This window comes from Felis catus, chromosome C2 (genome assembly GCF_018350175.1).
Source record: "Felis catus isolate Fca126 chromosome C2, F.catus_Fca126_mat1.0, whole genome shotgun sequence".
Classification (NCBI taxonomy): Eukaryota; Metazoa; Chordata; class Mammalia; order Carnivora; family Felidae; genus Felis; species Felis catus.
The window spans coordinates 26,859,779-26,887,335 of NC_058376.1; the positions used below are offsets into that span (position 1 = coordinate 26,859,779).

General features: G+C 35.0%; 1 protein-coding gene across 1 annotated transcript in view; it reads left to right on the forward strand.

Moving 5' to 3' along the window:
* LOC123380048 overlaps positions 1-26,744 on the forward strand; it is a 443,229-nt gene extending 416,485 nt beyond the window's left edge. The window contains exons 6-7 of the mRNA XM_045037315.1: positions 10,983-11,043; positions 18,638-26,744. The gene's annotated coding sequence lies outside the window, so the exon portion shown is untranslated. The remainder of the gene's footprint in view (positions 1-10,982; positions 11,044-18,637) is intronic.
* Positions 26,745-27,557: the final 813 nt, after the last annotated feature.

Below are 27,557 nucleotides of genomic sequence, written 5' to 3' on the forward strand. Positions count from 1 at the left end.
GATTTCTCCTAAAGCATTTTCATTTGCAAATTTCTAGGTATTAACTTACATTCCAAATATTTCACAGCCATTTAATTTCATCACTTGCCTTTAAAAGCCATTTGACCTTAGCAGGAAATTGCTGGCTCTCAAAAAAATGTGTTCTTGCAAAGAACAATCCACTTACAAGACACATAACCATAACCTGTTTGTCTGCAGTCATTTTCCTCACAGATAAAGGGATCACTTTAGACAACTGCAGTAATAGCTACTTAAGGTAAATATTATTAACATTAGAGATTAAGCTGTATTATGACCTAAAAAGAAATGAGATGTATAGAACAGCAACAACAGCAACACACACACACACACACACACACACACACACACACACACTTTCACTACTCTAAAGCTTTCCACAGAAATTAATTTACTCTGAAAAGTTTTTATTTTAGGTCAAATATTCTGGTTATTTGTATCTTGAGGAAGTCAAGTGAGTGTAACAAATCGTCGTGATTATGAGCATCAATCTGTCTTGGAGCAGGAAATTTCTATAGGCATCTGGCACCAGAGAAGATTTTCTAAGAAATATGATGTCTGGATGTCATGGCTTCTTACTCAACTCTCAAATAATTATAGTTCAAGTATGAGTTATAGAACTAATTCAGCCAGAAGAGTGAGAGACTCTCTGCCCTCACTAATGTGCTCGTCCTCCCAGCTGTCCTGGTGATTCCTTTTGGCTCAGGTCATGTTCATTACAACATCTTCTGAGACATGGAGTAGCTTGGCATTGAGAAATCTGCCATGTTTGGACACCTAATTTCCCTCCTATGTCATGATTTAACATTAACAATACATCTGTTACAAAGAGCACTAGATGTTGTTTATAAGTGAGGAATCACTGACTTTCTATTCCTAAAACCAATATGGCACTGTCTGTTAACTAACTAGAATTTAAATAAAAATTAAAAAATACATCCGTGTGTCACGTAAAGTAGAGCAGATATTTTAATAAATATTTAATTACTATGCCAATCTTTTGTCTCATTTACATGGATACTTGAGAATGAATATTTAGATTATTTTTAAAATAATTTAGCCTACGAGTGACTTTCCTACCTCATATGAATGAACCTACGTTATACTAAACTTCTGATAGAAAACTTAAGAGAATATATTAAAGAAATTAAATATTAAGTATTTACATTTCTGAATTTAACTCAGAATGTAATAAATTGATAACCTGTAAGTGAAAGTAGTTTTTGAATAACCAGATACTATTTTGCAAGAATCAAAAAGAAAAAGGAAGATTTTATTTTAGTTTTTATATATAAAAGAACAAAAATAAAAAGATCTCTACCATATGGAAGTAAAAAATATCTAAATTTACATCATGGGAGATTTCTATGATGGAGTCAGAGATGAAAATGTAATTGTTAGGAAAAACAAAAACACATTTTAATTACTTTGTGGTTTAAGATGGGCTTATTATCCTAAGAGTATTCTCTCAAGATGGTTATATAGCAGGCATATCCTCTCCTTTGGCCTTCACAGGGAGATTAAGAATGGAATATTTTATAATCTCGAATTTTCATGGAGCATAACATGCCAAAATTGTAATTATGGAGGAAAAACATAAAAACAACAACTAAGTGTCAAATAAACAATATCTCCTTGAAAAGTCTGTGACTTCATCAGGGGAAAAGTAGAGATGGGATAGCATTTGAGGTAAAACTGATATAACTTTTAATTACCTCTGCCTCTCCAGAAGCTCTTTATTGGAAATCAATTCAAAAGAGAATATATAAAAACCAGTAAAACTATAAACCTTTAGAAGTGTTTTTAGCACTACCCAATAAAATTTCTACAAGTCCAGAAAACATTTTGTCTTACACAAAAATAACAAAAATAAGCAAATGCCTTCCAAAATTTACTTGAAGCAATTTACCTGAGTTATTCACTCAGTGAGGGAAGCAGAAAGCAGGGTTCCTCTCTGCAGGAAGAATTAATTAAGATGACTTAAATGAAACCCTGCGAGGAGACTGAGGAGGTGACTGATATTTGAATAAGATTTTTCTCAAGAGCTAAAAGTATTACGGCATACCATACTGTAAGTTGGGACATTTAGCACTTTTCATCTTCAATTATTTTCATATGTGTATGTAGATGGTTAAATATCATCTATTTAGATATGGTATCAATGGTTTAACTGGACTAATGTGATGTCTTAGTTTTGTCAATTTAATAACTGTTTAAGTAGAATGGACTGGTCTCTAAAACAGCAGGGAAGCAGTTTAGTAAAGGAGTGGAGTGGATAGGGGATGTACTATACCGGCTGGAGTGAAGTACAGGCATTTATTATAAACATGGGCTGAACCACCCCTAATATCTGTGAAGTCTGGGGCAGGAGTACAAATGGGGGCACGCATACATTATATCTAAATATTTTAAAAAATTATATTTCTTGCTAACCAACTGTGAAGTAAAATGTTTTATCATATACAACTGAATAATAACAAACTAGAAAATATGTTTAAATCTGGGGTATTTGAATGATTGGGTCAGCCAAATACCAGAGATTGCTAAATTCAATTATTAATGCATATTCCTTTGATTGAGAATAGCTGGATATGTATAAAATAATATGTAATTCATAAGTTTTATATATGTATTCCAAACATTTATTTGGGCTGTTGTTTCAGCAAAATCATGCATTGTGCTGTTATTACCAAGATTTTCACATCATTTGTATTCTAATGATACCTAATGATGTCAGTAACACTTAATTACATCCAGAGTTCACAATAGCTGAATTATCTTCATCAAGAAGTATACATTAAAGCAAACTTAATAAATTAACTTTAATTGCCTTTCATGTGTTCTTCAAAAAGTTATTTTTTCTCTAAAACATTTGATATTATCTACTAAAATTATGGGCAAATACACCTTATACTGGATGAATATAATCATCTGGAAGTCCAGATTTTATATATGGCTGAGATTTTAAATTTAACAAAAAAAATGAACTGACTCTTACTAAATTATTTTATAAAAATAAAGCTATTTATAATTCTAACATTCAGTAGTAACCCAGTAAGGCATGTAGAGAATAACCTTACATTCCACACGAAACTATTGCAAATATGCTCCTTCATGAATCCCCTCCATACTATAAATGAGAACACCAAGAAGTGATATTTTACGAGGTAAGAATTTGTCATAGTCATGCTTTATGAGAGAAGGACTTGGCAAGTTTCTTTGTCTTTTTCTCTTGCCGGAGTGCTTCAGCAGATTGTCCCCTTCCCATACTCTGAGTCAGTGTCTGTCTTCTGTGTCAGCAGTCCAACTACCCCCAAGCATGGCTTTGGATAAAGGACTCAGGAAAAAAAATATTACAGAAGTATTTTTCCTGGGGCCAAAGCAGTATACAGTCAAGAGAGCAGACGTTTTGGCTCATAGGTGGTGCTATGCCAGGAATAGAAGCCTCCATGTACTCTTCAATGCTTTTGTTTCTGGTGTATCTCTGTGACATATGGCCTGCCAAAACACTGGGCAAGGGCCACTGTTGCCCAGGTTGAAGGATGACACTGACTATAAGATCTAGAGTCAGAGGTGCTTGGGTGGCTTAGTCGGTTGGGCAACTGAGTTCATGGTCAGGAGATCAGGTCATGATCTCCTGGCTCATGGGCTCAAGCTCCTTGTTGGGCTCTGTGCTGACAGCTTGGAGCCTGGGGCCTGCTTGGGATTCTCTCTCTCTCTCTCTCTCTCTCTCTCTCTCTCTCTCTCTCTCCCCACTTCCCCTCTCGTTCTCTTTCTCTTTCTCAAAAATAAATAAACATTAAAAACAAATTTTAAATAAATAAAAAAAGATCAAGAGTCAGATCACTAGTATTTGAATTAGGGTTTCACCGTTTATTTGAGGGACACATCAAGCTTTTCTCACACACCTTTGCAGATCCTCTCAGCCACACCTTCTCCAGGGCCCTTGGCTGTCATTCCATCCAAGTCCCTGCTGCTGTAACAATCGATGCATAGGCTCCAAATGGCTCCAGAGGGAAGTCAAGCAACTTCACCTTGAATCATTCCCCTGCAGTGCCCCCTCCTCGCCCCCACCACCCAGTACCTCCTTCTCTAGTGCATCCCTGTTAACGAAAGGAGCATAATAAAATGCCAGGGAATCCTTTTGACAATGGTCCTTGCCCAATCCAGAAATAAATGTGGCAAAAACATTTAATCTATAGGACACATGAACTCATGGATAATTCTTCCCCTTCCCTCTTCCTCAATGGAGCGACAGTCTTGAAATGCATTCATTAAAAAGCCTCTCAGAAGGTGGTCCTGGGAGATCCAGAACAGTTGATACCAAGTGCTGAACAGCTCAGTAATGCTACCTGATATTGAGTCTTGGCCCCTTAGTCTCAGTCCCTTTTCCCTAACTCCCACTTCCTGGGTTTCGCACTCCCTAATAAAATTTTAGCACTTAACCCTTTGCCTCAGGCTGTTTGCAGACGAATGCAGACTAAGAAAATGTATGATCTTAAGCACATAAACTCGTCTATGTCTCAATTTCTTAACATAGAAATGTATACAAGTAGTATTCACCTCTTAGGATAAATGCACTGACCAAATGTATTCATACATGAAAAATACCTAGGACATTTCCAGACACAAAGAAAACAGAATGCAAGGCACAATTTTATGTACCAATCACTTTTACATCCCCTTTCCCAGCTGCAGAGTTTTTTTTTTTTTCAAATAGAAGCCAGTGTTCTTGGTTCCATGACTATTTTTTTCATTCATCTACATATGTTATGCATAAATCTTGGGCAAGACACTATGCTATATACCAGAGATTTGGATAAAGAACATAATCTTTCTCTTTAACAAGCTCATAGCCTTGTGGAAGAGGAAGAAAAATAAAGTAAAAAACAATAAATGCAGAGTAACAAATACTGACAAGGAGATTTACAACACTATGGAAGCAGAAAGCTGTTACCTGAAATGAGAGGCTTGAAAACCCATTTTAGGTGAAACTTTGGCTTAGCTAAATTATGAAGGGCACTGAGATAAGTAAAGCATTGAGATCATTTTAGAGAGAAAGCAACAAATGTGCAAGCATCCAGGAGACATGGAAAAGAATAGTACATTCAGGCGTTGCTCAGCTAAATTGCTAAAGCTGCTCTACCTTCTTGTATGTAAAGCTCAGAGTGAGGAGAAAGAAGAAAAAGAATAGCAGGGGAAAATATCATGAAGAGCATGCATATTATCTCAAGATGTTAGTTTTTATTCTGAAGGCATTCAAGAACCATAGGGGGAGTTTAGAAGAGATGGACTTTTGGAAAGAATCACTCTGTGATGGTAGAATGAATTGGAAGGGGCAATGCAAGAGGCTGAATTCAGTAACTCAGACCAAAAAAAGACGTGAGCCCAGGAAGTGGCAAAGGGGGTGGGGATGGAGAGGAAGGAGCCCATTTGAATTTTATTAAACAGAAAAATAGACATATAGGTAAACAAATAAATACATGACAGAAAGAAAGATAGATATTACATATAGGTAGGTATACATGGTAACTGTTACAGATAGATGAGTATTCATGTATACATAAATATATAGAGATATGTTCGGTGACTTACAGAGTGGAGGATTGAGAGAGGATTCCACACCATTCTCAGATCATGGCTCAGAAGTGGTGGAAGACATACCAATAGTCAATATAAGGTTTATCAGAGGAGGACTCCGTAGGCATGGGGTTTGGAGAGTATGTGATGGGGTCAGTTTTTAACATGTTGAATGCGAGAGGTCTATGTGACAATCAAGAGCAGATACTCAGAGTTCTGGAGTAGAGAAGGTAGGCATTGTGTTGAGTTTCTGGCTAGAGAAACGACACAAATAAGACCGTACTTAAAAATCCTCTCAGAGGCTTTGAAGACTTGTTCTTCGGAAAATCTCCCTATAAATTTTAATATATAACCAAGTATAAATAGATGCTAGCTCTTTAGGTCCTTTGACCTTATATATTCAGCTAAGAAAATTGGAACAAATTGTTTTGTTTTCATTAATCTTTCCTAACATTCCAGAGAGTCAGGAAAGGGAAACAACTTCAAAATGTCAATAAACAATTAGCTGAATTACTCAGAGCAAAAACAAGAAGAGCAGTTGATAGTTTCCATATATTTGGGACATTTAAAAATATGTTAACATTAAAATATGTTTAATATGTGATAAATATATTATGACTTAAAATAATTTAAGGTAAAAAATGTCAAAGCTACATACATCCTTCAGGAAAGGTCTCTTACGAAGTGACGTTTAAGCAAAAATCTAGTAGATAAAGAACAAGCTGTGCAAAGGCAAAGGAATGTCATGTAGAGAGAACCGTGTTATATAGAATATTGAATGGAAACATCTTAAAAAACATACTATTTGATGGAAATTATTCTCTCCACAAGGAAATGCTTAGAGACAAAATTATTTCAGTAGCATGGCTTCAAGGAACTGAAGCCAAGTGCTCAAAAATAAAATTCAGCTTCTTAATCATATTCAAGAATTGAATGCTTGGGCAAAAGACCAACTTAGAACCAAATCCCCAGACTTTGGTTAATTATGAAATGTCAGAGTTCCATAGACTATGGCATGGGAGTCAGCCACAGACTTCATTAGACTAACTTGTGGTATCTATTAGGATACTGAAATGTCTCAACAGTATGGGAAAACACAAATTAAATATATTTTAAGGCATACAATTTTATATCCCAGAGTATATGCTATGGATTTCATTTAATCTGTATCAAAACCAGAGGACTATTATGAAATGAAAATAAAACTCTACACCCTGGATAAATTCTGACTCTTACATATGCAGCATCAGAAATTAGATAAATTTGTTACAGCCACAAGTTCATGGTAGCCAAATAAACTCGCTGTTTGAAAATGTGAAGTTTCAGCACTGCCATTTTCTTTGGCAGGGATGGGATCAGTTCTAAGATAAATAGCAGTAAACAGTCTTCCCTGTTAATTACATGTGTAACCAGCAGCTGTTGGTCTAAATTAAGGTCCATTTTCTTTTAGTTCTCTATGCCCCAATCCCATGATCCCTGAAATAACTGGAAATAATTGAAGAAAGATAACAATAGTAAAAGGCTCAAACCCAAAACCAATCAACGTAACTCCAGACAGCAGTACAGTGTGACCTCCGTTCTTCCAACACCTATTCCATATCTAGCTCCAGTTTTCACCTGGCAGCTATTACATGAAAATGCATATAATATAATACCTAGCACGTTGTGGGTGTTTGTTGAATGGACTACTATGATGAAAAACGCACAATGGTAGCCCTTAATTAAGAGCTTTCAATCTAAGAAGCTTCATTTGAAATTCTTGGGGCCAATTCTTATAAATGTAACAAAAGATAGTCTAGTCTCATGGTGACTTAGTAGTAGTCACAGACATATTTAGAAACAAAGTCAGTGTATTTAGGTACTGACCAGGTGGCTGAAACATTGAAAATATCTAGTTAAATTAACTAAGGAATCTGAAGTTTGGAGGCAGAGTCAAACTCCATTATAAGCGGTAGGGGTAGGGAACATCAATGAGTCTGTGCCTTAGATTTTCTCAGTATAAGAGCTGCACCGTACATTACTACATATACTGAAAAAAGAAAACCCGATTCCCACACAAGTATTCACCCCACCGAACAAAATTAGTTTGAAGTTTTTATTCATTCATTTATTCATTTGTGCTTAAAAATGACTTCTATGACCTAGAATAATTTTAGATCAGATTCTCATTCTTACTGATCCCCAATCATTTTTGGAATCCTTGGTTAAGCCTTACCTGGCAAATTCTTCCCAGCAACATTCATTCGTTTCCTCATCCACCACTACTTTAGGTGTGCATGGTGTGTGTGTGTGTGTGTGTGTGTGTGTGTGTGTGTGGCTTTAGCTGACTCTTACAAAATGCCTAATGCACACCACTCTTCTTTACATATCTTGACCTACATATGTGTGAATCATATAGATTCATTTAACCTTCATTTAGATTATGAAATCTATGTGCTTTATTATTATGCCCATTTAATAGATGAGGAAACCACGAGGTAGTTTAACCAGCCCAAAGAGACCCAAATTGTAAGATAATGGGAAAAGAAGGCTTCGAACGCAGGCAAATGGCTCCTGAGTCCACCCTCATTGCCACTACACGCTGCTGCTTCCTTCTGACCCTTGTGTTTTATATGGTATGGCAATATTATCTGTTACATCATGATTTCCTCTTCCACACGAGGGTTCTTAACAAAAGCTTCCACCTTTTTCCTCTTTGTCTTCAGAGCTAATTATGATATGTTACCTGGCAGGTGTGCAAAAGTTATTCGTTGAATAAATGAATTCATTTACCTGGAAGGGGCATTCTTGTCAAAAGCACCTAGGTTTTAAGGTTTCCGTAAAGAAGTGAAATTAGCCAATATAATACAACTATCGAGACAGTGTTGATTCCTGAAACTTCAAAATTCCTATCAGATGCAATGGTGCTTTACTAATGGTCAACCTGCTCTAAAAGTAATAAAATGTAACAGAAAAAACCAGTCCAATTGCTACCTAAACACTATTTTCTATCAAATATTTGAAAACAATTTCTTTAAGTTATATTTTCAGTCTGGCACAAACTCTAATTCTTCTTTTCCCCTTAAATTCACCATCTTAGGGCACCTGTGTGGCTCAGTCAGTTGAGCATCCGACTGTTGATTCCAGCTCAGGTCTCGATCCCTGCGTAGGGCTCGGTGCTGAATGTGGAGCCTGATTAAGATTTTCTCTCTCTCTCCTTCCCTCTGACCTTCTCCCTATATCCCTCTCCCACTTGCACTCTCTTTCTCTGTCTCTAAAATAAATAAAATAAAATAAAATAAAATAAAATAAAATAAAACTTTCATGAATGAATAAAGAAAATTAATTAATTAATTAATTTCACCGTCAGTCTAAGCTCTGATCAGAAAAGCCACTCTATTTCCAACTACTATAATCCAGATTAGTTTTTCTTTCCTGCCATTATTTTTTTCAGCAGGTTACAGTGAACATTTTGTTGCTTTCAGCTGTGAAGTTGTCTGCTTCCTAAACCAGTTGTTCCCATTCCCTTCACCCTGGGTTAACTGCTTGGTTTTCTACTCTCGTGCATGTCTTAAATAGACATGTGTATGTCCAGATAGACTGTGTATGTTCTCAACCCTCAATTCTTTATTATGTAAGACCCTTTTGAAAAAAGAAGCAGAAGCAGAACCAGAGAGGATAGCATATCTTCTGGGACTATGTTGTCACGTGATATCAGGTTCTGGTCCATACTAAGTGAAGGACATCAGTTCCTTATCAGGAAACAAATAGTTCTGTAAGAATTTTCCACACAAAATGTACTGAATGCGTAATTTTTCTCAATACTCTTTTTTAAATTAATTAATTACTTTCTGGTTTTTCTGTTTCTACTGGCTGCACCAAGAAGTAATAATACAATTAAGTGAATACACTTTTATCTACAGTGCTGCTGGGGTCTAAGCACACAGCACTGCTTTGGAGGGGTAGTCAGTGGGCGATGGGAAGGCTTGAGCTGCAGCTATGTCACCAAGTCAAAGACAGTCAAAGTTTGTAATGGGCCTTTCAGGCATACATTTTTTTTTAATGTTTATTTATTTGCTTTGACAGAGAGAGAGAGAGAGAGAGGGCATGCACATGCACATGCACATGCACATGCACATGCACATGCACATGAACGGGGGAGGGGCAGAGAGAGGGTGAGAGAGATTCCCAAGCAGGCTCTATGTGGTTAGCACAGCAGAGCCTGATGCGGTGCTCAATCTCATGAATTATGAGATGATGACCTGAGCTGAAATTGAGAGTCAGTTGCTTAACTGACTGAGCCACCCAGGCACCCGGCAGGCATACATTTAATATTTGGTGGAGAAAAAAAATTTAGAGTGAGTCTGTAGTTAAACAAAACCTGGATGGACTCCTGGACAATTGAAATATAGAATGAATTTTATGTAATGGGATTTTTTTTTGTTTGTTGACTTTTTAGTTATAAAGCAGTACCATGTTCTTTGTAAAACATTTAGAAAATGTGGAAAATACAAAAGGGAAAATGATGATAACCCATAATCCTACTATACACAAATAACCACTGTTAATATGATAATGTATTTTTTCAAATTATTTTATGCATATATACAAATGGTTCAGACCTATATCTTTTATTATCTATTTTGCTCACTTAATACTATGCACAATTTGCCAAAGCATTAAATATTCTCCTAAAACATGTTTAAATGGCTGCAAAATATTTTGTCATATAAGCAATCCACTATGATAACCAAACTCTACTTTTGTATATATTTGGTTTATTTGGTTATTTCTCAATTTTTGTTCATAATTTAAAAATAACCATCATAGTTAGTGCCTCAAATGCCTCTGATGTCCCACTACTATTCTCTGGACCTCATTATTGATTCCAGCAACAACTGTAGTAGACAGTTCTGTTGGGGCTTTAATTCACTGTAGGTTGGTAGCATCTCTGCTAAAGCAATATCTGTCTCTCACTATGAGGCCAAGAATGCCCAGGAATTGTCACTAATCCATGCAGAGTATAGGGGGGATGGAGAACAGAGATAATGCCTGCAGAGTAGCCCTCAATCAGTGGGAGATGAGTGAGCCCTTATGGATGAATGCTTCTCCCAGTTGATTCTCAAGAGAAAAATGCCAAGACGCATGTTATAGGCTCTTGAGATCCTAGGTGGGATGAAGCCCCAGTTTGTCACCTTGACAATGGACACTTTTTATGTTTTTTTTTTCTCCATCCCTCAGCATCTCCTGCCCTTCATTCCTGCATGGCGGTATTACCACACAAACACAATCCTTGTCTCAGACTCTGCCTTGAGGAGTAGGGACAGCCAAGCAGTTCAGTTCGTGTCCTTTCCATAATTCTTTGTCCATATTTCTAATTATTTCCATTGGACTTATTGTTACAGGTAGAATTGGTGGATGAAAGCCAGAAATTAAAACAAGCATTTTGATACATGCTGCACACTGGTAAGTTTTAATTAAACAGAAAAATACCCATTTCCTAATTACTATGTTTCTCCTAAATTGACCTATTTTTATTTTTTAGCTTAAATTTTTTCCATATTTATTAAGCAGATAAAAATTTTATTACCTTTAGGATTATCTTTAATTGTAGAACAGCCATCTAAGGAAGAGACATTTGTGTTCAAACTACATGACGGTGCCTCTGATTTCTATGAAATCTTTCTCAATCAAGAATTTCACTGACCTTTCAGATTTGAACACAACTAATCTCCTCAGAAAGAATAAAATGCCGTAAAAAGCTACCGTATTCCATTTGTACTTTTTGGAAAATTAGTAGAATTTACCTTTATTCAGAGATATCTATTGGTAGAATTTTCCATTTGCCCATTCTTAATCAATTACTATGTGGTTTAGAATGTAATCTCTCTGTGAAATGTATTCAAAAGCAGGATATTTACTTGAATAGCTTTGTAAGTGCTGTGCTTCCTTTGCCTGCAGAGGCCTAGCCTAATCATCCCCTGGACAGCTAAGGTGCAACACCATGATTTTTAACCCCCCTGCTCTGGCTCACATCCAGTGGTTGAGCCACACATCCAGTGAGCCACACCACAATAGGCCCATATTGATGAGCTATTCCGTGTATTCTGGTTAGAAATGTTTTATAACAACTGCTACTGGATCTCAAGGTTCATGAGGGCCTTTCCCGAAGAAAATGGACTCTTTCACTTGAAAGAGAATTCAACTGTATATAATCTCTTAGACTTTTTTGAGCATAATTTTTTTGTTGCCCTCATTCTCTGCGGTTTCTTATAAGAAGTACGTGCATCTTTAAGTAGTCCATATATAAATAGAAATGGTCTCTATTTGACATTGTTGAAAGTGTATATCTTTTTAGATAGGATACTTGGACATACAATTTGTTTTGACTAGGTCCATGGTTATGGGTTCTTTGGATTCCTTTATGCCATCCTTCAACCATAAGGTAGCCAATATTGTTGATTGCATATTTAATATTTTATATTAATTATATACATTCTCTTTCCCACAAGGATTTAAGGTATTTCACAAACAAGGCATAGGTATAAAGGAAATGGAAAAGGAAAATACAAGTGATGGTAACGAGAAAAATGCAAATTTACCACCCACAATGGTTGTTATGGGTGCCATGACCAGTGTAGTGTCATTAAAGCCAAGGAGAAAAACTGTTTCAAGAAGGAAGTAATGGTAAATCTTGTCAAATGCTGCTAGCAGATCTAATAAGACAAGGACAGAGAAATATCCTTTGGATCTAGCGTTTTGTGATTGTAAGTGACTTTGGCAAGAGTAGTTAAATGGCATTGTGTGGGCCATGCTTGGGAATGAAGCCAGATTGGTGTCAGTTGAAGAGTGAATAATTGTTGAGAAAGGAGGGACAGCAAATAGAGATAACCCTTTTGAGACAGTTTGCTTTGAACAGGGTTAGAGACGATGAAAGTGTAGTGGAAACATGGTGATCAGGGGCATTGAGAATTCATCTTTAATTTGGGAGAGACTAGAGGGTGCTTGTATGAGCATGGGTATCATAAAATAGTTTCTTTTAGTGACCTCCCATACCTTCAAAAAATTATTGAAGCAAACAAAAATATCATGATATTATCCTTTAAGAAATTTAATATGCAGTTTTAGAAACAAGTAAAACATTTCATTGCAGTTAACTTGGGGATACCCAGTAGAACATTTAGGACATACTGGGATAGACAAAAGCACCATTGAGGAAGTGTCTTGACCAGTGTCTTGACCAGTGCCCGTCATAAACAGAGGAAACAACCCAAAAGGAAATATCATTTGGCTTTTTTCCCCACCATGAACATACTACCAAGATACCACCTGTGGCCCTTAAAGTTGACAGAAGTTATCAACCCAGTGGTCTTCTAACCACATACACAGTCTATCTGGACAGAGTATATTTACTCTGGGGTTACTCTTCTAACCCCACATGCTTCTTTTTAAATCCATCTTTCATTCTCTCATTGTCCGTTGACCCATTTACATGCTAGATATCCTCCAAAACTGGTCCTGGTTATTTGCCAAGGTATCCTTGTATAAGAAACCAAAGATTTCTGCACTCCAGAGGCTGAACTTGCAGTGAAGATATCCACAGTCTGGCCTGTGCTTCTCTCTCTATCTTCTCTCACACTCTATGCTGGAGATTTCTATACAGCAATGGAATACAATTACGTTTGTGTAATTAGCATGATTTTATTTAAAAATGCATAGGGACGCCTGGGTGGCGCAGTCGGTTAAGCGTCCGACTTCAGCCAGGTCACGATCTCGCGGTCCGGGAGTTCGAGCCCCGCGTCGGGCTCTGGGCTGATGGCTCAGAGCCTGGAGCCTGTTTCCGATTCTGTGTCTCCCTCTCTCTCTGCCCCTCCCCCGTTCATGCTCTGTCTCTCTCTGTCCCAAAAAAATAAATAAACGTTGAAAAAAAATAAAAATGCATATAAACAGATATTCTTATCCCTGAATCATTTTCTATTATCCTTTGATAACTGACTTCTCTACCAAACTTTCCTGTGTTTCCATTGTACTCATTATGATTTCTCATAGACATGCAGTGAAAGAGAGAAAACAAAGCCTTATATAAACTGTCTCTCATTCCAAGACTGTAATTTCATTCTTGGCAAAGACCACATGTTATTTATCCCTGTGTTCTCTGAACTTGTACATAGTAACACTCAAAATGTATTAGTTGATGAAATGAAAAGAATTAATGAAAAATAATATAAGACCTTTTCAGTGTTTATAAAATGGTCGTTTTCTTATCTTATTTAGTCATCCAGTATCTTCTATTTAATCCATTAAATAGATTCAGCTATTCACTTAACTCCTCCATAGCCTCTCACCAAATCTTTTATCACATTTTTTCCTTTCTAATAAAAACCAATGGAAGATTTTTATTCTTTTTCTGTTACAGTTATATGCTTACTTTCTTTGATGTTTTAATTCTCATATAATTATCCACTGTGAATAGTGATTTATATTTTCAATGACCATCACATAATACATTTACAGTATCTCTTCATTTATTACATTACTATATTATTTTGTGAGGAAATAATCATATAACTATTAAAATATGGTCTGACGTGACTTCTGAATGAAGGAATTAATTAGGCATATCTGGAGGTCCCATTGCAGGCCAGAGGTAAGATGCTATTAAAATAACTGACAAGTAGTAGAATAGCACTCAGAACTGGAGGACTGGCTTAGGAAAGAGAGAACATTCCATAATTATTTGTGAAATCAAAGCCTTCATAAACCCAGAATAAAGGTAGTAATGGGATTATTTGGAAAGAATATTAGATTAGAGTCAATATGGTAGGAACATATAAAATAGCTATATTCTAAATCTAATATAAATTGTGTAAGCCACTAAACCAGGAAAAGAAGGTTAATAATGCTTTCTTTAGTCAATTGATAGTGATTTTAAATAAAGAGAAGGGTTGACAGGCTCATATCTAAATGAGAATACTGAATGACGGAAAAGTTTGGAAGCAATGAGATCTCTATAGAATGGTCTTCTCTGATAAAGGTAACATTTTTAGGGCAGACATCAAGGTCTGAAACTTGCTCATAGGGAAAAATTAGATGGGCTCCTAATAGTAGAAGGAAACCTTAAGGAAACAATCACAAGTTGATGAAATTGAATTCCTTTCCCTGAGGGAAGGGAAAGGAAATGTCAGCAATATTAAGAAAATTAACTTTAGGAAGCTAATTGTATCAAGTTCAAAAATTAGTATGGTGAATCTTTGGGTTTCCTCTAGAAAGTGGAGTTCAAGGAAATTGGCTATCAAAAAGAGTATAGTTCTGCCCATTCAAAACAAATCATACCAGGATATTTGAAATCCAAGCAGAGAAACAAGCCAGTATGACTAAACCCAGACTTTGGACAAAGTTGAAGGGCAAATGAGAAGGTCACACATAGTTAAATTTAGAGAGAACATTACAAAAGGGAATGGTAGAAAGAGCAAATTAAATACCCAATAATTGGATATAAAATACTTAGAAAGAATTCTCTTTCTTCAGAGAGGGATAAAAATCACAACTAAAATGATATGCATATTTTCCTCATTTATTCATTTCTTAGATATTTATTGAGAGCCTGCTGTGTATAAGGTATTTGTTCAGGCACTGGACAGTCACCAGTGAACTGAACAAACAACCCTCCCTTGTGAACTTACATTCTTAAAATGCTATAAGTAAATCATAAAAATTCATTAGAACATCTTCCAGGATATTTTGTGATATTGTATTAGTTCAATTCTCTACACTTTTACATTATTTTTTGTAATGGTGATTCATGCTAATGAAAATTGATAACCCTGGGGACAAAGCCCTTTATAAATTCCATTTACTTAAGAAGATATAATACATTTTAGAATAATATTCGGTAATAAAAGTTGAGATGCAAACTTTTGTTGTTACTGTTATTGATTCACTTAACCATATCATCACGATATAACAGACACTACTTTTTACCTTCATAATATCCTTTCTTTTCTTTCTTTCTTGATTTTTTTTTTCTTCGGGCAACTACTACCCTGCACCCAACACACACATGGCTAGATATCTTGATGAAGTAAAGCCCACTCTCCCTCCAGGAAGAGAATGATGGTCCAAGAGGGAATCCCATCCCCCTTGCCAGTGATTGGCTCGGGAATGGACATGTGACCCTACTTAGGTTATGAGGCATTTACTCACAGAGGCCCCCAATTATTCTTCAAATTTTAAGTGAAACTATTGACAGTGACATATTTGTCATCATCTAAAAAGAAATAAATACGTGGAAGGGAAAATAAACCTTTAATAATGTCCCTGAAAATAAAGTAGGGCATATTTTAAAACTTTACTTGAACAAGTCTGTGGATGTTTTTTTCTCATCTATCAGTTAAATTAAAAAAATATATATATACAGTATGAGAAGGTCATGATTGCTCAGTAGAACTGCTTTCCTAGGTGATTTAAAACTGATTGATGTTCTATTTGACAGTCCTTTCCTAACTGATTTTACTCACACTTCCCAGATAGTTCCCAGGAGACCTATGACCCAAACCCTGGCCTCTCTTAAGTTTCAGATTTACACCCTCAACCATTTCTCTGAATGAAAAAAGCATGTCTTGCTCAGACAGCAAACCTAAAATGTCTCAAACTGAGCTTTTTGTCTCTGTCAGCCCATCCGCCTTTGTTTTCCACCATGGATTATACAGCATCACTCTCCTCTAGATTAATCAACCAAAGAGCACTCCTGCAATTTCCTTTGTCTCATTTGTTTCTGCAGATAGATTGGCTATTATGACCTGTTATTTCTAAATCTAATTCTTCTCTCAAATTAATCCACCGATGTTCCTTTGTGTAGCAAATGCGTTATTTAGGAGCTTATCCATTTTCCTGGACTTCACAGTGGTGATCTAGCTGGTCTCTCTCCCTCTTCTCTCTTCCTCATGCTATTTCCTAACCAGGCGTGTGTGTGTGTGTGTGTGTGTGTGTGTGTGTGTGTGTGTGTGTAATACCAAAAGCTTGGCAGAATATCAAGGTCATGCAAGATGTGACCCTTACAACTTTTTCCAGACTTGTCTTCTGTTTTATTCTCCTTCATGAACCCTGTATTATACTCAACCTGGGACATTCATCATTTCAAGAACATGTTTTTCTTTTTTTCTTTGTTCACAGTGTTCTCTGGGGTGCCATGTCATAAGATCTCTACCTGTTGAAATACTATATTTATTCCTGAGATCCCAAAGCAAACTTTACCTCCACTTGGAATTTTTTTAATTAACTAATTTATTTATTTATTTTTAGATTTCTAAGGACAATCATTCTCTTCCTCCTTGGCATTACCACAAGGTTTTATTTGGGCTTTACCAGGCACTTAGCTGCCCTCTCTACAATTCATACGAACATGAACCATTAATTCTAATCTAATGTTATTAGATAAAAAGCCAGCTTCTTTCTAGAAATATAATGATCATGAGCCAGATAACAATATACTACATTAATATACATTAATATAATACATTAATATACTTTAATACATTAATATAATACATTAATATAATACATTAATACATTAATACATTAATATAATAATAATTGTAATCCCATTTTGTCAGTACATTTTATTAAGTTTATAATAAATCAAAAAGGGCTTGGAAACTAAAAGAAACATCAAAATGTTAGAAAACACAAGAGAAAGAAAATTCTAGAGCCAGAGATATAACAGGACCATTGTACCTTCCTTTAAGGTTTGTAAGTTGACTAGGCTACTAGAAAATATTTTTCACAATATATGTGCCTTCCCTTCCCTAGAGTGGGCCTTTTTGGTAGTCGTGACCCTCTGAACTCCCTTTTTGATACTTCTGACACTCTTGATATTTGGCATAACTTAAAAGAATACATAGAAAGACATGACTCAAGAAACTTAAATATTTATTGATTTCAGATGGTATCTGTCATACCATAAGACTTACTATGTAGTTACTTGTTTGCACATTTATTTCCCCTCTTCTACCCCCACAAGAATAAAATCTCCATGAATGGAAGGGCATTAGCTAGCTATTGACTACAGTATCCCCAGAACCCAAGACAGTGCTGGTTCCATGGAAAATCTCATGAGTGTTTGTTGACCCAATTGATGAAGCAATGAATTGCAATATACCAGTCCAAGCATGAAACATAGAAAACTTCTTCTGTGTTCACTTTCCCTCCTATTGGTTTGGAGCACACCAGGGAAGAGTTCTTAGCCCTTGGGGGCTTGTAGACAGAATTCAGAGGATTCATGAACTTAGATGGGGATGAATTCTGTCTTTTAGCTAGCTCTAACTGAAAGTTAACGTTTCTTTCACTTATGATGGCAATCAAACAATCCCACTAGTATTAGTGCTACTGGTTATTTGGTTGCCAAACTCACAGGTATTTCATATCACATTTCTGCTGCTACAGATATCTTGAAACATTATTTACCCTCATCACTAGTTCACAACTATGGTGGTTATTAGAAATGTGCAGCTAAATTTAGTTAATGTTGATTAGAAAGCACATTCTTTGGGCACCTGGGTGGCTCCGTCGGTTAAGCGACTGACTCTTGGTTTTGGCTCAGGTCATGATCTCACGGTTTGTGAAATCAAGGCCCAGGTGGGGTTCTGTGCTGACAGTGCAGAGCCTGCTTGGGATTCTCTCTCTGCCCCTTCCCCCCTCACACTTGCTTTCACTCTTCTCTCTCTCAAAACTAAATGAACATTTTGAGAGAGACAGAGCACAACTGGAGAAATTAGCAGAGAAAGAGGGAGACACAGAATCCAAAGCAGGCTCCAGGCTTTGCACTGTCAGCACAGAGCCCCACAAGGGACCCGAACACACTAACCATGAGATCATGACCCAAGCTGAAGCCAGACACTTAGCTGACTGAGCCACCAAAGCACCCTTAAATAAACATTTTCAAAAGCACATGTATTCACTGTGGCATAAATTCATTTTATACACATTTTAATAAATTATGGCAATATAATTGTCTCCCTTTATACTCCTGTATCTTTTATGTATTTAAAATTGCTGTACTTAGGCTTTTCCAGAGTGAAAGATGAATCCATGGCACACCCACAAAAAAGAAATGAACAACCATGTTTCTGAATTGGCAGAGTCACAAGGCATAAGGAGTGTGGGTCCTTGAGTTACCACAAGAAGAGAGCTTCCAGCTAAAAAGTAAGTAGCCCCTTCCTTGAACTGTTAAGGGTATGAAGGAAAAAATTTCTATTGTTTTTGATCCCTTATTTATGTTGGGGTATATTTATTAATGCAGACTATCCTACCAAACTGATACTACAATATTTTCTTCAGTATTCAATCCCTAAGTAATAAAACACTATAAACAAGAACAAGTCAGGAAATAGCAAAGATGTTTCAAAGAATTATATGTAATAAACAGAAAAAAAAGAAAGATACTCATCTAAGTATTTTGGCTCTTCAAGATCATTTGACTCAGGCCAGCTTTATTATAATCCTATTTGTATAATAAGTTTTCTTGTTAATGAGAGCTTCCATCATATTAAGTCTTTGAAAACTTCCCTTGCTAATTCTCATTCATAGTTAGAATGAAGAATTCTATTTTTGTTATAAGAGAGAAAAAAATGGTTCTCTGCACTATATGATTGAAACAGCTCTGCCATTTGGTGTCGTGTATCCAAATGTCAGCTTTAGTACTTTGTGCTGATATTAAAACTGCAAAAATAATGAAATAATGTCCATAATATCAAAATTATATATCCTTTTCATATCTTTTTTCTTCTGCACAAAGCCAGCTAACACATTTTTAGTTCTCATTTTATATTGAATGCTTTAAACTGGCCACAGTTTCCAGAAAACCAGATGTGATCCATTTTGGAAAAGACATAAACCTATAAATTTCATATGAACTTAGAGGCCACTAAAGTCAAGGAAGAAGCATCTTGACTTATAAACATAACCCATTCTGGGCGAGTAACCAGTTAAGATGATAAGGGCAACAGAAATATCTGAGAGCACTTGAGGTGAACTCTTCTTGACTAAACTGTAAACTAAATTTGTGATTATTTCACATTGTTATAAAATTTCTTTTTTAAATTTAAAACAGCAAAATTTTATTTATTATTGTACTCTCTCTTACTGTAGCCTCTCCTGTAGGCGTTGCCCTATGTGTTTGCACCAAGTCCAAATATCAATCACATTCCAGGCATTTCTTTTGGCTTTGTGTGTTGTTCTTCTCTCTCCACCCATCTTCCAAGCCTACTTTACCCTACAAGATTCAGATTTTCACAATTCAAAAATTATAAGGCTTTTTAGAAGCTAGGTCTGTAATAATTTTAATATCAAAACAGGTTTCATTGTGTGGGGACATGAGAAACTATTTGAAACTAAATGTAGTGTGTGTGTGTGTGTGTGTGTGTGTGTGTACTTTAAAGGAACAACGTTATGATTGAGCAGTCTATTTTTAAAAAGAATTACTGTTATAAAATTCTCCAAATTGTACATTGAGGAAAAAAAAATTGACTCGACTTAAGACTCTATCAAATTACATCACTATTCACTTTCTTTAAAAATAATAGGGATATATATTTTAGATTTTTGATTGGGATTTTTAAAAGTTTTTAGCTTCATTGAGGTAAGTTCAGTGTATTACTTAGAAAGTTTTTATTGTGAGGGAAATCACTTACAACTGGAGCATTTACTCATACTTGGATGGTAAAGTAATGTGTAAGAATAAATTTTTTGCAGACATTAAATATATCAAAGTATTAACATTTGTAAGTATAGTAGGACACTCATTAGTGCAAGGGTTGACCCCTGATGATGGGAATTTTATCATGACAGTCAACTATATTGTGGAAAGCTGTCTCCTAAGGATAAAAATGTGAATTTGGGGTCATTTTGTCTTATAATATGGATGACATTTGGTTTTGTGGAAGTTTTTTTTCTTGATTCTGAGCATTTCTTGACACAGAGCAAGATACATGTGGGACATAGTTGAGGAGGAGTCTTATTACCACAATCATACCATGACTCATGAACTGATTTACCTCTAATGGTCCCGTGGTATGGACCCCAAGAGTGAGGCTTCTGTGTAATAGCTTTAATTGACATTCCTTTTTGTAATTAAAGCACAAATAACAATACTATATGCCAATTAAGTGAGAAATAGAACATAGTAGGGTTGTTTCTGAGATTAAAATCTCATCTAATTAGCATGAGGAAAAATTAGAACTAAAACACTGAAGGATTTCTTGGTATTTTTAGAGCTAGGAGAATACTGTTAACTTCCCATTTAGAATTATTTGGCAGTCATAGATCTTGTCACATATTTTGAAAATGTTCTTTGTGAAGAATCTGGTTAGTCCACAGATTCACATGAATGTTGTGCACATTCTAAGAAAGAATGAAAAATTGCTCATTATAATTCAAAAATTTCTGAAGTAGGGTTTGTCCTTCCTTGTCCACTCATTTTCTCCCTCCACTTCACTGCCAGAAATAATAGCAAATCCTTCAACAGATTTAGGGTTCGTTATTCCAGTATGGCACCAAATAGCATAGATTTAAATGTGAATAAAGGGTAAGGACAATCTAAAGTAGTGTGTTTAGATCCAGTCTGCCATGTTAAAAAATATTGGTTCTAAAATATTTAAGTAATATATATATGAATAAAATTAAATATATCTTACATAAAGCTACTGTATGACTTGAAGATGGCTGGGAAGTTTGCTCTGTTGATTTGGGTAAAACATATTAAAGTCTTTATTTAATGACTGTTGAGTTTTTAATTTCTCCTGAGTTTTTGTCAGTGTAACTTTTTTACCAAAAAATTCTCTTCTATTTGAATCTTTGAATCTTACATATTATTATATCTGATATTAATATTGCCCAACCTATGGTGAGTGGTTTGATAAATATTTGCCTGGTTTATTGCTTCCCATCCTTTTACTGTTTTTTCAACATTTTTATTATATGTGCCTCCTTTGTTTCTTTCATCTGATGATTTGGAAATTATATATCCTATTTCCATTCTTCCTTTTTCCCTTTTGAGTACAAATATTTAACAATAATAACAAATATTTAAGAACAGATAAATCAATATCTAAAGTTTACCAAGAAATGTATTTTCTGCCCAAATAAAGCAAGAAATTTATCATGCTTTTGTTTGCCTTCCCTGTCACTTAATTCTTTTTTTTTTATTATAAAAATTAATTCAAATGATTTATTCTAGAAGGTTGATTAAATGGCAAGTTCCCTATGTCTAAAGGATATATTTTCTTACCATCACCCATGTCCATATCATATCTGGCTTTTTAGTTTTAGTTTAGCTGGTTAGTCAGTGTTATACATCAGCATTTAGATGGTTCTGTCTTTACCATTTTCCTTTGCATTCCAAGTCTTATTTATTTATTTATTTATTGCTCTAGAAATGTTTTTAGAGAGTCTTCTTTATGATTTCTCTCCTCACACTCTTATCTACTGATTCTGAACTTAGAATGCCCCAGAGCTATTCTTATATCTAATAGTAATAATCATTCTTAGAACTTCAAAAGTTTTTTTTTTAACTAAACCCAATATCAAAGCACATTAGTATAACTTAAAATTATCTAGATAGATTCAAATGCCTATCAAAATTTTCATAATAATTAAAAAAAAAACCTGAAAAACAAGTTGAGTTTGTGAGTTAGAAGCAAGAACATTGTGCTCAAAAAGACAGTAAACCTCATTCTGGCATTCAATCAACTAGTTAGTTCTGTGAGGCTGAGAAAATTGGTAGATTTTTATGAATCTAAATTTCCTCATTTGAAAAATGAATGACTTCTAACTTAATATTTTCTAATATTCTTTATAAATGTAAATTAGAATGCAGAATATTAGGTAAGATGCTACATTGAATTAAATTGTTACTTTACTTGGATATCTAGGATTGGCCGTTCTTTAGTTTAATGTTTCTATGTTTTGATACCTTAATGTTTAGAGCACGATAGTTAAGAATAAAGACAATATTATGGTAGTTAATATATTTACATAATATGGATATGACAAGTAGGTAGTTGAAACTTTTATTAAGATTTGTTCTAAACAACTTTTTACTTTCTATAAACATATCATGAAGTAGACTGAAGAACATATTTTATGTCCATTGTTTTACATTTATTAAAATATCAGGCTTTGACTATAAATGGGGCAAAAATAAGCCATAAATATTTAATAAACTGAAAGCAAAAAAATAATTGCATTGCAAGCATTTCATTTACTTTAAGCTAAATTTGCAATATTTACTTTTTTTCTTCAAAATGGCAAAAGGCATTGTGCTCAATGGAAAAAAAAACAGAGAAACTGTATTAACCAAAGAATTCTTGATCTGCAGATAGCACTGAAATAAAATCACTCATCATCAGGATTAGTTCTAACAGCATCTGCAGAACCAAAGGAGAGGATGATGTGACAGTTCCTTTGAAAACATCCGTCAGTGTCATCTGCTTCCTCTTGTTATGTCTTTCCTTTTCAAAAATTTCCTTCAGCTTGTACATCTGGAGGATCTCCAGCTCTCTGCTAAATTATCTTTGTTTCATGAATCCATGAAGTTTTTACAACATTCTCGATCGTCATTAAAAGAGACAACACCCTGTCTGGGTCCACAGATTGGGCCACTGAGTGAACACTTATCATTCATTTGTAGCCTTTTTGATAATGGATAACGCCACTACCACAAGACTTTCAGCTTATTTCAAATAGCTAAACATCGTATGGTTCACAAATCAAAATGACACAAAAATAAGTCTTGTTCCTACCTGTTTCCGCCCCCGACCTTGTTTCTCATCTATTCTTCTGGCTTCCTTTGACAAACATTTCAGTTCTGCAATTTTATACGTCTTGAATTATTACAATGCCATAGCTATTTTTTACATACATCATGATTTTTAAAAAAAAATTTTTTAAAACATATTTGGATACTTCAGATCTTTAGAATCCTGAAAATGAAATTTTACTGCCATTTATTCATATGCCAAACTAAAATAAAATAACTGATGTTGACTTTCAAATGTTATAGATAAATATCAAACAAATGGTTATTTTTCCTTACAATCCATAGTAAATATAGGAATGTACTAATGAAAAATAAAAATGTCTGCATAAAACTTTTGTCACAGTAGGCCAGGCCCTTAAAAGGCCCTAAAAAGAAAATGGCAAATGTTTGGGTCCATTTATACTAATTTGCATTGGCTTCAGAATGATAAATATATAAGAATAAATGTTCCCATATATAATACACACACACACACACACACACACACACACATGCACACACGCACACACACACACACACACACAGCTCACATTTTCTTTATCCATTCAAGCATCAGTGAACACTTAGGTTGTTTCCATTCCTTGGTTATTATAAATAATGCTGCAGTGAACATAGGGATATGTTATGTATTCAGATGTTGAATGATAATGTTGTACACCTGAAACTTATATAATGTTATACACTAATTTTACATGAATAAAAAAGAATATGTGTTGCTAAAAATGAACATTAAGAAAATATAACTAGTTTGGAGGTATTTGTTGTGTGGAAGAGAAGTCTCAGAGTCAGAAATAAAGTGACCAGAAGTATGTGAGCTTGTAAAAAACACTAGTATAAATGAGCAGGCACAATATCACTATATCAAGTCATAAGGTCTTACCACTATGATGTACTGCTTGCTATAACTTAGAACTACAGGGAGAAAATGGTTCAGGATGAACTATCCATTCTCCTTTGACGATTTGAAGCAATACAACACCAGTAATATTTCAAAATGAAATTATGGTACAGATAGTCAAAGTCCTGTCTCATTTAAACTAAACAGAATCAATTACCACATGTGTTTTAAAATACTCTTAGTTACTTAACCTGGGTCTTTGGAAGCAAGCAAATTCAGAGTGAGCAGTTAAGTTTTTCAACTAAATCTTCAACTTTTCCCTTGTGTCTCTGTATAGTTAATAATACAAATCTGCCTCTTTATCCAGAACAGGGTTTTCTTCAAGGTCTGTAATAGCAGGTCTCCAAATAGCAGGTACAAAGTCAACTGTTATGTTGACAGCCTTAATTGAATATTATCAACATTAGATTAAAAAATTAAAAGTATAATTTCCTTCACCTTGCAGGGATGTTTTATATTTAATTATATAAACTGAATAAGGGAAACAGTCAGCCTCATCAGGCATTAAGAATTGTTTTCAACATTTCCCATCATTCATTAACAATCATGTCATATAATTTATTCCCTAAGTATTTAAAAATTTTTCTTTTTTGTCAAAGTCCATTATTAAACCAACTATCTAAAAAATGGTAAGATTCGTCTCCTTTCCATGGAATTTAATTTGGCTTACCCATTTGAATGAAAAAACTAGAAGTGATTTATTTTATGCTACACTATTGTGAAAAGAGAAAGAATAGACATTAAATGAAGAAGAAAATATCCCCCCCTTTGGCTCAAGTTTAACACTCTATAGAATGCTTTGTATTTCCCCATAGGGCCAGGACTCTAATTTCTTTTGGGTTCTGAGTGCTTTTCAAGACAGGAGATAAGATTTTCTTTCTTTATTATTTATTTTTAGTGTTTTAAAAATTCTATAAAAATAATCATATATATATGTGTGTGTGTGTATATATATATATATATATATATATATATATGGAAATAATATCTATGTCAGAGACTGCTTTTTCAAATATGTGTATAAGTATCCTTTGCAAAAGAATGCTACAAATGTAGATTTTTCTTAGAGAATAAATAGGTTTAAGTGTGGAACTAGGAAAGCTTAGTCGTAATAAACCTTGGCAGGCTATTGTACATCTTGAATGCAAGGAACCAGAGGCAACAAGAACTGAGAGGTGAAGCATCAGTGTGAAGAAACAGCTTGAAAAAGAGCATCAGGTGAGGGATGGAGAAGCTGGAACCCAAACTTACGTTTCCTTAAGGCTAAATAAACCTAGACTTCCTGTCTTGCAGTACTTTAGTAGTTGGAAAGAGGAACGTGGGGATAATGATTCTTTGCAGCTTTGCTGAATGCTCCGTAGATTTCTTCATGGAGATGGACATAACTAAAATAGAATATTCGTATATGAAAAGTTGGGCAGTAAGTAAACTTTGTCTTGGCTTCTTTCATCCATAATTGTGTTGTATTTTTATACTCTGGTCTCCCAGAATTCTCTGCTTCAGTTTTCTACTCAGTTTTACCCTTTAGGACGATGTTCCTTTTTAAGAAGTATTATCATCACTTTCATCCACACTCACCTGAAATTCCACTACTATCCATGAAAGATTAACTGCTATGGGAATTATCTTTCTGTCAAAATGTTTATACAATTAGAAAAAATATTTGTTAATAAACAATTTCACACATCAGACAATAGGCAGTGCCCAGCTGTGATCTCTGAGACAATAAGTGAGGTGAATTCCAGTTTCCCCTCCTTATATTCCCTGGGGCAGTTTGTGGATCAGAGGACATTGAGGGGGTATTCAAGCAAGACCAAGCAAGCTGGCTGAGTTGAACACAGAGATTACAGCTAAGGGAGGAAGTTGGCTAAATTCTGTGGGGGAGAATATCCAAAAGGAAGGGGTTACACACACACACACACACACACATACATGGGAAATCTGCATAAGCTTCTTCTTGGGTCTTTGAATAGAAATCTACAATGCGTGGAACAAAATTTCATGAAGCCAAGAAAAACACCAACTGTAAAGTAGTACATTGAAAATTCTCCAGAGTTTCTCTCAAGTGGGGAGGAATTTTTGCTCCCACCAGCCAGGGTTGATAAATGTCATGATACATGCATCCCTGGTTAGAGAGCTTAGAAGAGCCATACCTATGTAGCAGCCTTAAAGGCTGTTTTAAAACTTTAATTAAAAAGTGAAAAGCATGCCCTAAAAGGATCAGACTTATTCTAAGTAACCTAACTCCATGCCAGCAAAGCTCAAAACTATTTAAAGAAAGAAAATCACCGTTCAAAACCACACAATTCACAATTTCTCACATCTAATAAAAAATAACCAGCATGCAAAAGTACAGGACTAAATGGCCTATAGCCACTACAAAAAAGAATCCATAAAAACAGACCCAGATCTGATAAAAATGATAGAATTGTCAGACAAAAATGCCTTAAACACCTAGCTCAAACTATTTATTTATTTATTTATTTATAGAGCATTTACGCAAGTGAATGGGGGGGGGGGTGGGCAAAGAGAGAGAGGGGAGAGAAAATTCCAAGCAGACTACAAACTCAATATGGAGCCTGATCCCATGACCCTGGGATCATGACCTGAGCCGAAATCAAGAGTTGGTCACTCAAAGGACTGATCCCTGTACAAACCTTTAAACAGATTAAAAGATATTAGGAAAGCATAATAAGGTAAGAAACAGAAGATAAAAAAGGAACACTTCAGAATTTCTAGAGACTAAAAATATAATATCTGAATGATAACTTGGATGCAATTGTGGATTGGAATTTACAGAAGGAAATATCAGTGGACTTGAAGGCATACAAATGCAAAGAGAAACTACCCAAAATAAAGCACAAAGAGAGAAAAGAATGAAAACAAAGTGGTTCACCAGGGGCCTATAAGGTAATACCAAGATGTCTAATATATACAAAATTGGAGTCCAGTGTGTGAGGGCGATATTTGAAGAAAGAATGAGCAGAATCTTTCAAATTGTCACATTGAAAAATGACACCTAAGGTGAATAAATACAAAAAACACTACACCATGACATATTATAATCTGATTACTGAAAACAAGTGATTAAAAAATAAGGAGAAACCAAAGAAATGGCTCACACACAAAGAATCACATACAAAGAGATAACTCAGGTGAGGGAAAGGTTCTGTACTTGACTATAGTGATAATGACAAAGTTATCCATTTTTTAAATCTCATCCAACTATATAGTAAAGTGAATGAAATAATCTTATGCGTACTGTTCTTA